The sequence below is a fragment of the Buteo buteo genome, chromosome 19, assembly GCF_964188355.1.
Source record: "Buteo buteo chromosome 19, bButBut1.hap1.1, whole genome shotgun sequence".
NCBI classification, from domain to species: domain Eukaryota; kingdom Metazoa; phylum Chordata; class Aves; order Accipitriformes; family Accipitridae; genus Buteo; species Buteo buteo.
Window position 1 is genome coordinate 20879020 of NC_134189.1, and position 16305 is coordinate 20895324.

Below are 16305 nucleotides of genomic sequence, written 5' to 3' on the forward strand. Positions count from 1 at the left end.
GTAGGAACACTCCTTCAAGCTTTACACAATGGAGCCATACTGCATCCAACAAACACTCTTCTCGGGTCACTTGGCAAGATCCTGCTTTCACTTTGAGCTTACTCTGAGCTACCAAAGTAAATGAGAATTTTGTGAAGGTGTATTTGCCACTACCACTTTCTCCCCTTGACAAGTTTGCAGATGAAACAAAATCAAGAATAGTGGCTGATACACCAGATGGTTGTGCCACCATTCACAGGGACCTCAACAGGCTGGAGAAATGGGCTGACAGGAACCTCATGAAAACTGACAAAGGGAAACGCGAGGTCTTGCACCTGAAAAGGAATAACCCCATGCACCAGTATATGCTGGGGGCAGACCGACTAGAAAGCAGTTTTGCAGAAACAAACCTGGGCGTCTCAGTGGACGATGGGATGAATGTGACCAGGCGACGCAGCGTTGAGGCAAAGAAGGCCAACAGCATCCAGGGCTATGTTAAGAGCTACACCACCAGCAGGACAAGGAAGGTGACCGTTCCCCTCTACTCAGCACTGGTGAGGCCGCACCTGGAGTACTATGTCATGTGCTGGGCTCCCCAGTACAAGAAAGACATGGACATAAGCAACTCCAGTGAAGGGCCACAAAGGTGATTAAGGGACTGGAACATCTTCCATATGAGGAGATGCTGAGAGATTCTGATTAAATGTAAGAAAAAACTTTTTTTAAGGGTGATCAAACACAGGCACAGATTGCCCAGAAAGCTTGTGGAATGAATGTCCATCCTTGGAGATATTATAAACGTCACTGGACACAGACCTGGGCAACCTGCTCTAGCTGACTCTGCTTTAAGCAAGGGGATTGGATTAAAGGATCTCCAGAGCTCCTTTCCAACCTCGCTGATTCTGTGATGAACCTCAGACCAATACAAATGTCCAGCACTGCACTCTAGCGAACCAGCTTTGCAACTCCTGCCCTCAGGAGAGCATCCTAAGCCCATGCATTATTCAGAGGACTAACACTGCAAAAGGAGCTGCATCCTCTATCTCTTTGCAAAGGACTTAATGAAATAAACATCTCAGAAGTGAGAAAAATACCTGGAATTGTCAAAGCGTTGTGCAAATACCCTTGCCACTTTTTGACAGGGAACACAGAAGATGACAAGTCCAGACAGAAGTATTTTGCCTTAAACCGTCTTAGATTGCACAAAGTAAGGTCATATTTGCACAACAGAATTCACAATATGTATCCAGTGTAGAAATGAGCCAACATACAATGGCATGTAGCACTGAACACAGATGCTTTCAATGCTCAGGTGTGAAAAGAGTGTAGAAGCTCTGCATCAGTGATCACAGTTGTCCCATGACTTCATTTTATACATCCAAGGTCACATCGTTTCTTTTGGCACACAGATACACACATGTAGGCTACACATGCAGGTATATACCAATGTGCCTCCTACCAATTATGATGGAAAAGCCTATTGTCCCCTGGAATGAGGTTCTTCTCCCCAGTGGTCTAGTAAGTTAAATCTACAGGCACTGTCCTAGGACTTTCAACTTATGTTCCAGATACTATCTCCACCCAGGTATTATATACTTTAAAAAAATCTAAACAACATGTCTGAGGAAATAAGACCTGTGTTAAAGAGAACCAGAGGGAACTAATCACATGGATCACAAATGTGGCAAAGGAACACTATAATTAACATTTATTTTGGGCCATTTTACAGGACCTGTAACTCCTACTCCTTGCTCAAGGTCTCTCCTACCCACAAGTGATTCGGTAAGAATTGTGTAGATACGAAGAACAAGACAGCAAGACAGAACCAAGCTACAAGTAAGTCAGAACTCCAAGCTGACCCTTGGATGCAAATTAAGATGCACTGTCAGGCTTGCAGAAGGAGTCCAGCAGAGACTCTGTAATCGCAGGAGACTTTATGGAAAGAACAAGGGCATTGCCAGAGTTTTGCTGGAAAGCCAAGAAAAGTGCAAAATGGATGTGATGCAGAAATTAAGAGAGTGGGCAGAAAGAACTTCACAAAAGCAGTTGATTCAAAACACACACGTTTACGCAAACCTAAGAATCAGCTGGAAAAAAACCCCTAACAGATAGATAGGTAGATATATAAAGAATATTAAAATGGGCACTCGTTTCACACCTGCAAATCATTTTTTAGGATAAGCCATCTAATATATGATACAACTGTGACAGTCAATGAGTGACATGGCACTAAAACTGCCAAAAGGAATAAATATGCTGGCATCCAGTTTTAAATCAAATACTGATAAGGCAAACTACAGTCCAAAGGCATTTGAAAAGCAGAGCATGGGAACAAAAAGGCTCAACCATTTTCTGCCAGCAAGTCTGCAAATCTCACGCTTCGATATTTCTGCATCTTATGTATGCCTCTTACAAGGGATTCAGCCTTCCAGCAAAGGTGTAAGTACTGCTTTGGCTGCAGATCACCTAACAGTAATACACACGCGAAGCACACAAATGACATTCCCCTTAGCACAGAAGGGGCTGTGGTGCTAATGGGAAATGTGGTATTTGGAGACAATGATGAAATTCTAACAGCTGCAGCAGATTGGAGGGTGGAGAGAAAAAAAAAAAGAGAGAGAGAGAGAAAGGGGATAGGGAAGGGGGATACTGGAGGACTGGAGCCAAACTAACAGCTGGATCAAAAGAGCTTAAGACGAGAGGTATCTTTGGAGTTCCCACACCCTTTTCATCCCTCTTATATTTTACCAGTTACAGTAAAAAAAGTAGTAGCGCATAAATAAATTGCCTAGAATTGTTCTCATCAACCCTGTGAGGTCATCGTTCATCACATCGTGAATCTTCTTTATATAAGCATGTAAACACACCGATGATAAGCACTACAGAGAACCCCTTAACAGAAAAATGCATGCAAAGATGACCAGAAAGCCAAGCATCAATCACTGTCACGTCCTGCACAAAGAGGTTTTGCAGCTACCTAATACTTAAGAATTCTTGAATGAGAGTCATACAAAAAGAGAAATGAGGAAAAAAACCCAAATGTTTCTTCTGCTCTGTGTGGGAATGATTGGTACCCAAAGGCTGGTTCCTACTTACTCACCCTTCTGTAGGTGGTAACGGTTTGGTTATGTGATAACCAAACATACACACACAGGAGCACAGAGAGGCAATGGCAGGTGTGGGAACTCCAGTAACACCTTGTGCAGCTACTCCCAGGGCCATCGCAGGAGAACGACCATCCCCTCAAAGGCTGTTATGTACACATACACACATATATGAGCACAAAGGCACGGGGACTCCCAAAACCTCAGTTGGGAAAACAGAGCCCCAGCCCCCTGCTAGGGCTGTCCCAGGAGAGCCATCAGCCCCATTGCCCAGGTGTGACACCCACCAGAAGAGTCAAATGGAGAGGCTCTCAGGGTCACCTTACAGACTAAGACAGGTTACTGCCCAGGAGTATGGGATATTATGGGATCCAGAGGAAGACCACTTGGGGACTGCATAAAAATTTTATGCAGGATGTTTAGGGTAGGAAACAAAGGTAGGGGAAGGGAGGGATCAAGGTGATTTAGGGGGCGAACAAGCATGGAAAATAGAGGGACATGAGGATAAAATGGGCCACAGTTGTGTAAACAGGCTTGCTGCTTGGAATGAGACTACAGGTCTTAGAACCCATGTATCTGTGGTGCCAGCAACTGGCTAAGCAAGTAGTTAAGCTAAGTGGGTTGGCACACAGGTATATGTGTGTCTCTGGGAGTGGGGAAACTGGTGCAACTGGCTTCTGGAGAGATCAGGGTGGTCCTGGCCAACATTTGGAGAGTCTCAGGTCTGGAGGTCAACTGGAAGACCTGCTACTGGATGGACTCTATGTCCAAGGCATAGAGGATGGATCCACGATGCAAGGGGCACAGGAGTGGGGGGCTGTCTGTGTGTGCCTGTGAGCAAGGGAGTCTATATCAAAACCAAGAGTGAGGCTGCAGCCCTGACAACTCATATGTTCAGGTGCCAGCAACTGGAGAGACTGGGATCTGCGGGCCAACTACTGAGTAGACAGTGTCTAAACCCAGGTACTGGAGGGATCAACACTGCATGTATGTACATATTTTCCACTAACGAACCCATCCTGCTCAGCCAGAGAGAGGGGAACAGGATAAGGCCATCGGTGCTCTTTGCATTTGTGAGAGTGCTAAGTATTTCTATGTTGATCTGTGTGACCAACCATGTGTGTATATATATATATGTGTATGTGTGTCATACATGCTTGCTTGTGCATGTCCCTACTGGGAATACAGGTCCAGCCCCGCTAGTGGTTGCACCTGGAGACACAGAGCTGCAGCAGCTGCATCTCTATCAGGCTACCAGATCTGTCAGTCCCCTAATAACAACCAAGCTTCCTAGATTTCCATACAGAAAGCAGCAGAAAGAAGTCCAAATACATGCACTGCAGAGCAAGCAGTGACCACTATGGTTCACACACTTCCTGCAGTTCTGACAGGGTCATCAAGAAATCAAAGGCAGATGGCAAGGTTCTCTTTTTCTGCCTTGTGAAAACAAAAGCCAAAAACTAGCTCTCACCTTGACAAGGAGACAATTCAAATGCTCGTGTCACCTACAAATTCCAATGTGTTTCCAGTATGCCAATTTGACAACATATTTAAGTAAGAAGAGAGGAAACCATCATCTACTGGCGGGAGGGTAGGAATGGGTAGAAGATGACAGAATCAACTCCATGGCTACTTCTGAAAGATCAAGCATGCAGTACTAGGTAGCATCAGTGAATGACCACAATTCCTTAGATGCACCAGTACATGTGTCCAGTGTTCCCCCCTGTTGGCAACTTTACAGCTGTAGCGTATGTGCTTCAATTGCAGTTATTTTTTAAAATTCTAGTTTATACTAGCAAAGGTAGGAGGATGGGAAGGGAGTGGAGATTCCTGTTCTGGTCTCCGGGGCTCTGAAAAATAAACTTGAAAAAGTGAACTTTGATGACAAATAAAACAAATGCAAAATAGCTTTAAAATAAAAAAAGGACAAGTGGCTGAGAGGAGTGACAAAGCTTTAATGTGCCCCCTACCCCTTTATCTCCCATCTCTGTTTCCCTCACTTCATACTAAAACTAATCTTGCTTCCACCATACTGCTGGTGCACCTGAATTTCTAGTGTAGAGGGACAAATAACCTAAGTAAACAAAATATATAGAAGGAAACTAATCCCTTTAAAGGCATTCTTCACATGGTACAAAAGCAAAAAAAGAGACTGGTTTGGGTTTTTTCCTCTATCCCTTATTTTCACATTATACTTATTATATGAGCTTTAGAGTGGACAAAGAAAAAGCAAAGAAAGCAAACTTACAGGAGGCCATCCTTAAACACGTTACTGGTAATTATTTTGTGATTTAACATTTACTTTCTAATGAATTTATTCTTCTCATGCGTGCTTATAGACTAAGAAAAACAGGTTGCAACTGGAGTAGCAGCAGCCACATTTGTTCTTTGTTCTGAAAGGACCAGGATTAGAGTAATGCATGCATGTTTTTCACCACCACTCCTTTTTTTTTTTTATTACATTTAATTACATTTTCAGACTATGCTGTCCTGTCCTATATATATACTTATGCTACATGAACAGAGACAACACCCCTTTGTGTTGCTGTGCATCTTGGACACTTGCATGCTCCTGATCAAACAATGAGCTGGCGGGAAAGGGGGCTGATCATAACTCACTGAAGAAAGAGTTCAGTGAGACATGAAGATGCACAGTGGGATTTTTTTCCAATCTAAGGTTGTCAAAATAAGGCTCCAAATGAACCACTGTCTCACACAATACAGTTTTGTTCAGTGCTTGTTTGGTTTTTTTGTGGGGCAATTTTTGTTTTCATCTTATTAATGCAAACTGTACACCAAAATGCTTTATGTCATTAGATAACAGGAGGCAAAAGCAAGAGGCACAGGCGGAGGGTACATCTCAGCTGAGCCTGGATATGAAGGTGGAATTCACTAAAATGGACAGACACAGATATTTCAGCAGTGCAGAGGCAGCAGCTGTTCCACTGACAGTAATTAGATTGGGCTGAGGACCAGAGGAAGGGAAACGATAGAGCAGTGAAAGAACACAAGGCAAAGGGAGACAGAGTTCTTTCTGAATCAGCAGGTTATTACAAGTTTTAGAGGTGGGGGAAAGAAAGCAGAGTAATTCTCGCAAGAATGTCAGCGTCTTATTTGTAGAGACGAAAGCTTGTTCAAAAGCTGTTAAACAAGTATTGGTGATGATGCATTATATGAAACAAAAGCAGAAAATGTTGAAGTTACTACCTTTAACTCCTCTGCTTCATGTGCACACCCTTTTTCTGCATACTGGCTACACAAAGTTATACTAGAAAAATACTGTCCCTAGTAATTGGCTGCATGACAGTGAATTTCATTTTGTCAAGTTCAATACATCTTACAAGCAGTATCCCATCTAGCAGGTGGGAGTACTGAAGCAGAGGCTGATAAAACTACTGTACCAACATCAGCAAGTGGTTTAAAGAACCAGGAACAGAATTCCCCCGCTCCCCCGATTATATCCTTTTGCACTGGGTCACAGCTGCCCTATACAGCCAACGCACCCCTCATCAGTGCAGGCTCCTAGCCAAATGCTCTTTGAAGACTGCTGACCACCTCTCCCTCTTCCTTCACTCCCAGTTCCTGGAGTTTTCTGATGTAACAGGCGCTTTCAAGACACCCAAGTGAGAGTCAGTTGATCACCACCTGGAAGGCAATCAGAAGCTCACTCTAGCAAACGAATATGAATCAGAACATGAATCCCACTCCTGTTCTGCATCAGGATAGGAATGCACAGCTGTTACTACATCTCATTTCAGAGTGGCATCAGAAACTTGACATTCATGACCACCACAAGCACATTCTGAAACTCTGCCTTACTCAGGTCCTCACTGGCAACCAGCCAGGCCCTTGGTGGTTGGGACCACTGTGCATAAAACATATCAGATGGCGTATTGCCTTTTGTCATTTCTGGGAACTGGATTAAGTACGAGGACTGCTGCAACACTTCATCTCGGTCCCACTGCCCTCCTACCTCAAACGGAGATGGAGCATTAGACTGCAGTGGTACAGAGATGTAGCCAACAGATAACACATCCCAGCCTGCACTGCATCCCTCGGATTCTAGTGACTCTGAGTTACGGAATACGTGAATACACTCCACAGCAGACAAATAAATGTAGTGCAGCATGGTCACTAAAAAGAAATACCCCTAAACAATAATTCCTTGCCGCCTGATCTTTCAAATCAAGGAGGTGCTGCTTAGCACTTATGTGTTCGCAAAATTCTTAGTAGAAGTTGCAACAGCCTAGTTCTTGCACATACTTTATTATTAAAAACAAGACTATAAAAAAACAGAAAGACAAGCAGCAGCTGGGTGAAAAATGAATAAGCTTTTAATTAGAAGTTACACCTTCAAAGGCAGGCATGTGGTTTAACAGTTCAAGTAAGAAACCACAGCATATTGGTTGCAGGAGATTTTCAGCTTCTCTTCTCAGTTGCAACAGGGACTTCACAGGTAGCTACATCAGGCCACTTTGTGCTACCAACGCTTTGGGATCCCACATCCAGAGGGAAATGGTAATAAACTCCCTTCTTTATAACACACTTTGGGATCTCCAGTTCTACACACCAGCAAAGCTGCTGCCCTTCCACTGCCTACGAATTAAAGCTCCATCTATAGGGAAGAGTGAGAAAAACAAGAGGAGAAAATGGGGGCAAAAAATGAAAGGTTTAAGGGCTTTTTCCTTCTCAGCCATTTGACCACATTTGCATTGCCTTTGTTTTTCTTTCAAGAATGTTTTGGCAGTTCCCTGTTCCAGCTGTAGTGAGCAGGAAGCTGATGCAGCATCTTTGTTGCTGACAAACAGTTAGAAGATCTGGGCCAACAAAAACAGCAACGTACATGTACACTGTATGTTGGAGAACCAGACACATACTGACTATGGGAATGAGCCCTTTGGCCAGAGGACAGGATTTACATAAGGAACAGAAACACTACAGTTAAAATCATGAGCTCAACAGTATCCCCAGTTGATTCCTGGAGACTATTTTCACTACAGACTTTCTCCACTTCTGCAGCTCTACTCTGCAGCTACCCCTGAAGTTATTTCATCTCCACTGGGCCTGAGTTCAGCTCTGATTTCAGTTCAATAGAAATTTAATTTATGAAGCATATCTTGGACCCCTTCGTGTCAACAATTTAGTTACTTTTGTTTTTCCTTTTTATTTTTTTAAATGAGGAAAGTCTTACACTGTGCAAGGGTATCTCCTGAAGCTCTGGGCATTTATACACAGGACTGAGCTGTGGACTGTAGCTGACACACATCAAAGCAACTATGCCTGCACCAAGGCACATCAGGTCACATAGTCCGAACAGCTACAGTCTCTATTATTACCTCAAGGAGCTCCACTTCGAGCTGGACGCTGCAGAGCAGATCCAGCCTCCCACGTACCAACAGTCTTCAAGCCACAGCCTTTGCCCACAATACCCTTTAACAATGCTTACAGAAACAAGGAAATGCAAGAAGCTGAAAGCAAGGCCAGAGCTCTAATGAGCACTACCACACTGACCACGAAGCGCTACTTTAGCGAGTACTGCCACCAATAGGCCGATGAAGGCTTGGGGCCATTTGTCTACGCTTCACTTTTGCCAGTATAGACAGACACATTGTCTGCCTCAATCCCGCCCTTCAATTGACATAGATTGGAAATGTACACTGTGTCATCACACCAGCAAAATTCAACTTGCCACTGTATATCTTTCCACTTAAAGAACTAATTAAACTGCAGCTCCGACAGGAAGCTTACTGATATATCTCTACAAAGAAACAGACTTACAGTATAATAAACAAGCTGCAATACTGAGCTCCCGTATGGCTATTACTGCATATTCACAGTGCATTTACAGCGTTATGCTTTTTTTTTCCCCCCAGCTCTTAGTGTTCCAATTTGTTTTCCAAGATACTGAATGGCTACATTTCCCAAATTTGAAAGCTCCCACTTCTTGCACACCAGTTCTTGAAACATAATTCACTTGGCTGGCACAGTTACACTGAAGTAACTTACAGACATTCCACCAAATTACATATTTTCCAGTCTGCACAAACCTCCTGTTTTTCCTGTTTACCTGTAGAAACCACAAGTTCTTCCACCACAAAGAGATTCCTTTCCTTCCAATCTCCTATCTTCTGAGAAGTTCTAATTTTGGATTTTCTCTCAGGCTGCCTTATACAGTTGAATAATTAGCACCCCCCAGCTTCTTTTATCATCCACACAACCCTGAGTTTTACTTACCTGTTTTAGAGTTACTTTATGTACCCTGTGAACTTTAAAAATGTGAGCTTTAAACGTTCAGGAAAGCAAATGATGAAGAATGGCAAGACTGCAATCTAATTGTGAAGAAAATCTTAAGAAAGTAGTATGAGTGACATATAACATCTGTAATATGATCCGGGCCATCCACAGAAAATCTTGCTAACACTCAGCCACCTCTTCTCCCCAGCCCAGACATGACCGCACTGGGAAGAAGCTTATTTAATGATTTCCAATTTGTTACTAAGAAAGCTGGTGCCCAGTCAGCACAGAATGGCTCTACATAAAACCATTGGCAAAAAAACCCAGCACTGGGCATGACAGCTGGCAATCAGCAGATCCAGTGAGCAAAAAATGCACCTTTCTAGCAAACATGAGGCCTTTTCATGACACTGTTAAAAGGGTTAAACATGTCCCCAGACATTCTGCTTTCCCCATATATCTGATGGAGCTTAGAAGTATCAGCTGCAGCTCACTGGTCCATCTTCAAATCCACCTGGTTCTTCATGGGGTAACTTAAGCTACTATTTGTTTTTTACTACTAAATGTAATTGCCATCAATACTGTATAGCCAGAAGTAAGGTAGCAACTACCACACTATCATATTCTGCAAAGGTTTCCTGTCCATGAATTACTGCAGCAAATTATCCAAATTCAAAACTTGGTAAATAATTGAGTTTTTAAAAGTCTGATAGCTTAAAAAAAAAAAACCCACAACTAACTTAACAGGAAACTATCTGTATCTTCTCCTTTGCAACTCTTTTATGGTCCTGTTCTCCTTCCCTCCAGCTACCCATGAATGAAAGAGGGCAGTACCTGCCCTTTTAATCAAAACCAGCGCTCCTGCTAATTTCTAGCCTTCCCTTGCCAATCTAGTTGTTTGTAGGTCTGTGCATCTTTCCACACAATACCAGAAACAGCTACAATAAAGTTGGCCATATGGATCATCTATTAAGGAGAGTATTGTTTTGCTATTACCTATCAGAAAGGTATGCTCTAATGGATGTACATGATTAAAAGCAAATGAAAAGCAATTTGAAACTGGAATTCATCATGTAAACTGCACGATAGACAGAACTCTAAATCCATCCTAAACTACCAGACAAAATGGATAAATGTTTTCACAATGGAAAAAGCATTATCAAGCAAGAAAAACTTGCCTCCCAAGCTAAGACTTACTCTCAAGAAGTATCTAGGAGGTTTGACACAATATATAGGAGGTGGGGCAAACATTCTCATTACAGAGGAATGTCTATGCAGTTCATTAGAAACAAAATTCACAGGCACCTCATGAGTTTTTAAAAAAATGTACTGAAAATACCCTGGTTGCCTAAATGTACTATAGAAAGTAAACATTGTAAATATTTTTTAGAAGGACTGACTGTGCAAAATGCCAGATTAAATATTGCTGGTGATTTTCTAGCCATTATCAAGATTTCATTTTAGTTTTTGAAACAAATTTCAAGGAAAGTTTCAAGATACTGGGCATATAGAGTAAGTAAAACAATTTAATTAATACTATAAAAGGCTGATTTAATTAACTTGTCCTGAGGCCTCTTCTTCCCTCAAACTGGTCCTGGTGCTTGTATTTGCTCTCTAATGCAACTGAGCTTGTATTCTGTGACTCAGAGGTGCTTTTATCTGCTTAGCACTTCCCTCACTCATCTGGTACACCTGAAGTGGAAAAGCCTGCAAGCTTTCACAGCCTTCCTATCTTACTTAGACAAGCTACTACAGCCCTAACTACAAACAACAAAACCTTTTCTTGCATACTGCATTATGATGCAATTAGAAAGGGTCCTGATAGATCAACAGATAGGAAATAAAAGAATGAGTATTAATTAATGGTCTCACTCCAGGAAATGTCAAGACACTCATCAAATATAAGTAGTAAAGGTGGGCATCTTCTTATCGCCTGGGAAGCTTACAAAACATCTTGGCTGCAGGTTTAACGTTTCTCATGCCGATGTCTATGTTACTGCTGGTCCTAAAGAGCACACTAGCAGCAGTCACTAAATGCAGAGATTTAAAATAGGGAATACATCCACCTTAAATCTCTAATAAAGGAACACAAATAACATAATTTTCCCTATTCTGCTTTCCCTAGCTTTCCATCCACAATAAACAGAAAGTCCAGACTTCCACAAAGCTGTTGTCATTTACCCTTGAAGTTTACCTTCTATCTATAATTGTTCTCAAGCTCTTACGGCTTGCCTAGCTGGATAAGAGATTGCTAAATGAGCTAGCTGTCTGATTTGAAGCACAAGATTTCTGGACCCTTTCCTTCTAAAGCTGGGGCAATAAGAGGGTTTAAATCTGTACAAATCAGGGTGCCACAGCTCTGCATACTTACACAAACGAAGAGATGCCCAGCAGGCAGCGGAAAGCACAGGGACAACACAAGGTATGCTTTGGGTTTGGTTTATATCCACTCCAACTGAATCATGTACAGATCACTGGAAAGCAGAGCAAAAAGTGTCTACACTGAATCAGCTGTTCCTCTACACGCTCTTTACTCTTGCTGACCAGGCACCCAAAAATTTCAAAAATCCCACTTAGAAGTTACATAACGAGTTTCTTCCTCATCAAAAGTCCAAATCATCATGCTGCCAAGAACATACCTTTTTGTTAAGATGGAAGTTTTGTTTTCAGTAAATCTATCCATGAATAGAGAGTAACTATTTGGGATTTGAGGAATTTCTATATTGTCAGTCTTCATGACTGCACTGAAATCTCTACAATTTCTCCTAAAGGCTCAGCTCATGCAGTCCTGCAATGGCATAGGTTCAGATATGTTTTTTAAAGTGTTTTGGATTCCAGAAATCATTGTCTCAAAGCCCTCTCTGTAAGCTCAAACACCAACAGAAAATAACCCCCCATTGATCTCACCCCAGAAACAAAAAGAATCTCTAATTTTAAGCTGTTCCATCATGTCAGGGAGGGTTGACTTATACTTTAAAAAATAAGTAGCACAGAGTATTAAAAAAACCTTTCCACCTTCAAAGCAAAGCCATGTTTTACATGAGAAAATCTATTCTCTAGAAGATACATTGAAAAGTAACATAAAGTGTGTCTAAACTATTGTTCAGACAAAACCTATTTCCTGACCAACCCTTCCAACCTGTATCTCAAATACATGCAGCCTCATACTGCGGTCAGGGGACAGGCTGATGAGACTGTATACCCCAGGTCATCAGAACTACTGTGGCTAGAAGCTGCACTGGATTTCTTAATGAGCTGAAATCAGACTGCTGAAGAGTTATAGCTGAAGCCACGGATGCTCTATTATGCTCTGATGGCCAGTACTCTCTCTGTAGGGACTATTTAAAAAATGTTGGAACTTGGTGGAAATTTTTTCTATTAGCTTCAGCCTCTGATCTGTATCTCCCTCCAAATACACTATAAAGCTGCAACCTATACAAGTTATAGATACCACCACTTACTGCTACTCATCTTGTCCCAGTAAAAAGCCAGATGGAGGACTAAGCAAAAACCAAACAAAATATAAGAACAGCTGAGAATGAGATTATTCCCAGCAATATGCAATTTAGGTGAAGTCTTTGGGTTCCTGGCAAACCGCCCATGAGAATGGTGCTTAAGCCAACTTGAATACTTCTGACGTATGGGTGTTTCCAGAAAGACACCAATTATGGAGTGCTGCAGGCTCAAATTAATGGGACTAAAAGATTTAAACAAGACAAGAAAAAGCCAGCACTGGACTTAGAATTTTACAAATACTGTGAGTTTTCCTAGCTACAGCTGAGTTATCCATGACCCTGAAAATAGTTTGAACTCTTAAGTATTGACTCATTCCTGAGTCAATCATTCATTCAGCCTAATTCTTGGTTAAAATAAATAAATCAATCAGAAAATTTAAACTTGTGGAAATGAAGCAGCTTTGATTTCTTTTTAATAGCCTCGGATATATAAACTAATAACAGATGACATAGATTCGCTGAAATGCCCATCAATCTTACATGTACCACATCTTAATTCTAAAGTAGGTTGTCAGTTCTACAGAAGGCAGGGGGAAAAAGCCCACATTAAACAGCATCTGTTGTACTTGTAAAAGTTAATTGACATTTTCTTTTTTGTCCTCTTTCTTCCCCCCCCATTTCTTTTTTTCCCTTCCTCTCCAATGGCCCCTTTGCTGATATAAACCAGTAATGTTCCTCAGGGCTCAATTCTAGGGCCAGTTCTGTTCAGTATTTTATCAATGCTCTGGGTGCAGGAGCTGAATGCACCATTAGCAAGTTTGCTGGTGATACCAAACTGGGAGGTGCTGTTGACTCTCTGGAGGGACAAGAGGCCTTGCAGAGGGATCTGAATAGATTAAAGCATTGGGCAATCATCAATGGGATGAAATTTAATGAGAACAAAGGCCAGATTGGGGAGCAGCCCTGCAGAAAGGGGTCTGGAGGGCTGGTCGGCAGCAGGCTCAATGTGAGCCAGCAGTGCGTGCCCTGGCAGCCGAGAGGGCAAACCCCATCCTGGGGGGATCCAACACAGCCTGACCAGCCGGTCAAAAGAGGGGATGATCCCGCTGTATTCAGCGTTGGTGTGGCCCCACCTGGAGTACTGTGCGCAGTTCTGGGCCCCACCATGTCAGAAGGACGTGAAGGTCCTTGAATGCGTCCAGAGGAGGGCAACCAAGCTGGTGACGGGGCTGGAAGGCATGTCCTGTGAGGAGCGGCCGAGGACTCTGGGTTTGTCTGGTTTGGAGAAAAGGAGCCAGAGGGGCAACCTCATTGCTCTCTACAGCTTCCTGAGGAGGGGACGTGGAGAGGGAGGTGCTGAGCTCTTCTCCCTGGGATCCAGGGAGAGGATGTGTGGGAATAGTTCCAAGCTGTGTCAGGGAGGTTCAGACTTGACGTTGGGAAACATTTCTTTACTGAGAGGGTGGTCAAACCCTGGAACAGGCTTCCTAGAGAGGTGGTCGATGCCCCCCGCCTGTCGGTGTTTAAGAGGCATTTGGACAATGCCCTTAACAACATGCTTTAACTTTTGTTCAGCCCTGAAGTGCTCAGGCAGTTGGACTACATGATCCCTTCCAACTGGAACTATTCTATTCTGATCTAGTCTAGTCTAGCCTAGTCTATGTTTCTTTTTTAACTTCTGTCTGTTAAGTTTCTTCCAAAACTTCTGAAATCCTAAGTCCCTGGCCACTTATAATTAATACAGCATAAAGCTGTACTATCCCCCTTTTTAGAGCCTTACCACACCATTAGCTAGAACTCCTTATAAGCTGTCAGCTCCAGAGTCATTTTCAGATCAGCTAGTCCTGTAAGAATGCTATTAGAACAATATATTGGGTACTTAACCAAAACCAAAGTAAGAATTGCCAGGAACAGGTGCCAACTACAGGCTATAGCGAACAGAACTATTTTTCGCTTGCATCTCATTGTACTGCATTGCTCATCATTGCTGGCCCCAAACACATCTTGCCACAGTGATGCATGAACTTGTCACCTCAAAATTAGACTGCTGTGACCTACATGGTGTGAGGCCGTCCAGGCCCTGCAGCTGGCAAGGAATGCTCAGGCTCATTTATGAGGTGGCATGGTGCCACTTGAGTGCATCAGGCTCATGTTTCAAGGATCTGTCCTTGTAAGTTTAAAAATTCAAAGTTCTGATTTTAATCTTTACAGCCAAATTGCTTGAGAGAGAATTATCCAAGAGACTGAGCCCCACTGACGTAACAACTCGGTCTTGGAGATAAACAGAAGGAAAGTACCAAAAGGGGTTTCTCAAACACAGGTTCTTGATTTGGTTTGTTCATGTCCTCTGAGAGTTCAGCACAGTTTAAATTCATTTGGACAAACAAGGACATTCTTTCTCACTCCCCCAACCTTTCCTGAACTCTAGCAAAAGGACGGGTTGGAGATTAGGGGTGACCAACTTATAAACAGTCCTTTCATCTGCATTTCATTTGTCAATAAAGGACCTATACTGCAAAATATACTCTTACAGACTTTCAGTAAACACAACCTTGCTGTTAAAAATACCCACAAACCCCAAACAAAACCTTTTTAACAAAAACCCATTACCCATGCAGCTATTCTGACCATCTCACCTGACCACTGAAGCAGTTGAAAGCACAGGATTTCACTTAGTAGTTCCTCTCTGACAATCATCACTTCTAGTTCAGTTTTTTGGAAAAGTGTTTCAGAAAGACTTGCCAGTTTTGCTTTAGTTACTTCCAGTTAAGGATGTTCAAATCTATTTCGAACCAATGCATTCACCAGAAATTCATGAAGTCACTAAAGGAATCATTAGCACAAAAAAATCACACACTACCCATTCCTATAATCACATAACTGTCCGTGTATCTCTTGGTTTATATGTAAGAACATGATGGCCCCATTCAGCATAAAAAATAGTTTACCTATCCAGTTAAAACAGAGGTGCCACTGCCAATCCTTTTCTGTTCCGCTAAAAACATGTAATTTAAGTGTATTATCAAAATGCAGTAACCTACCTCTTGAAATATCTTCAAAAGCTCCTACACTCAAAGCTTCTAATACCATCTTTCTAGAAACCACTGAAAGCAATTTTCATTATTAAAAAACTGAATTTTTTTCTTCTCATTCAAAACAATTCCCACCATTTCCCTTCATTTTTATAACCTGCAGTTAAAAAACTATCCCAGATATTTCTTAAAGTCTAAGGTATTTCCTACAACTAAGAAGACATGTAGGTCAGATTTTAAGCTACTGAATAGATAGATACATTACAAACACATTTACCTTCATACAGAAGGAAGTAGCTATAAGATTACTTTAGGAACAGAGACACATAGTGCAGATGTGCTGATCCACAGCATCCTATGTCACTAAGCAGCAGGTAATATCTGAGTGGATTAGATACCAGCATTATTGCTAATGATTTCCCACATTTTTACATATGGGAAATACACTAAGCAACCATAACAGAGTTCATCTGTGAGAAGTTCATGCACTGTATGACTCAT

The 16305-nt window shown here is 42.1% G+C and overlaps 1 protein-coding gene across 2 annotated transcripts in view; it reads right to left on the reverse strand.

Annotated features, from left to right (window-relative positions):
• Positions 1–16305, reverse strand: part of TSPAN9 (tetraspanin 9) — a 185180-nt gene that overhangs the window by 139980 nt on the left and 28895 nt on the right. The gene's annotated exons all lie outside the window — the stretch shown is intronic.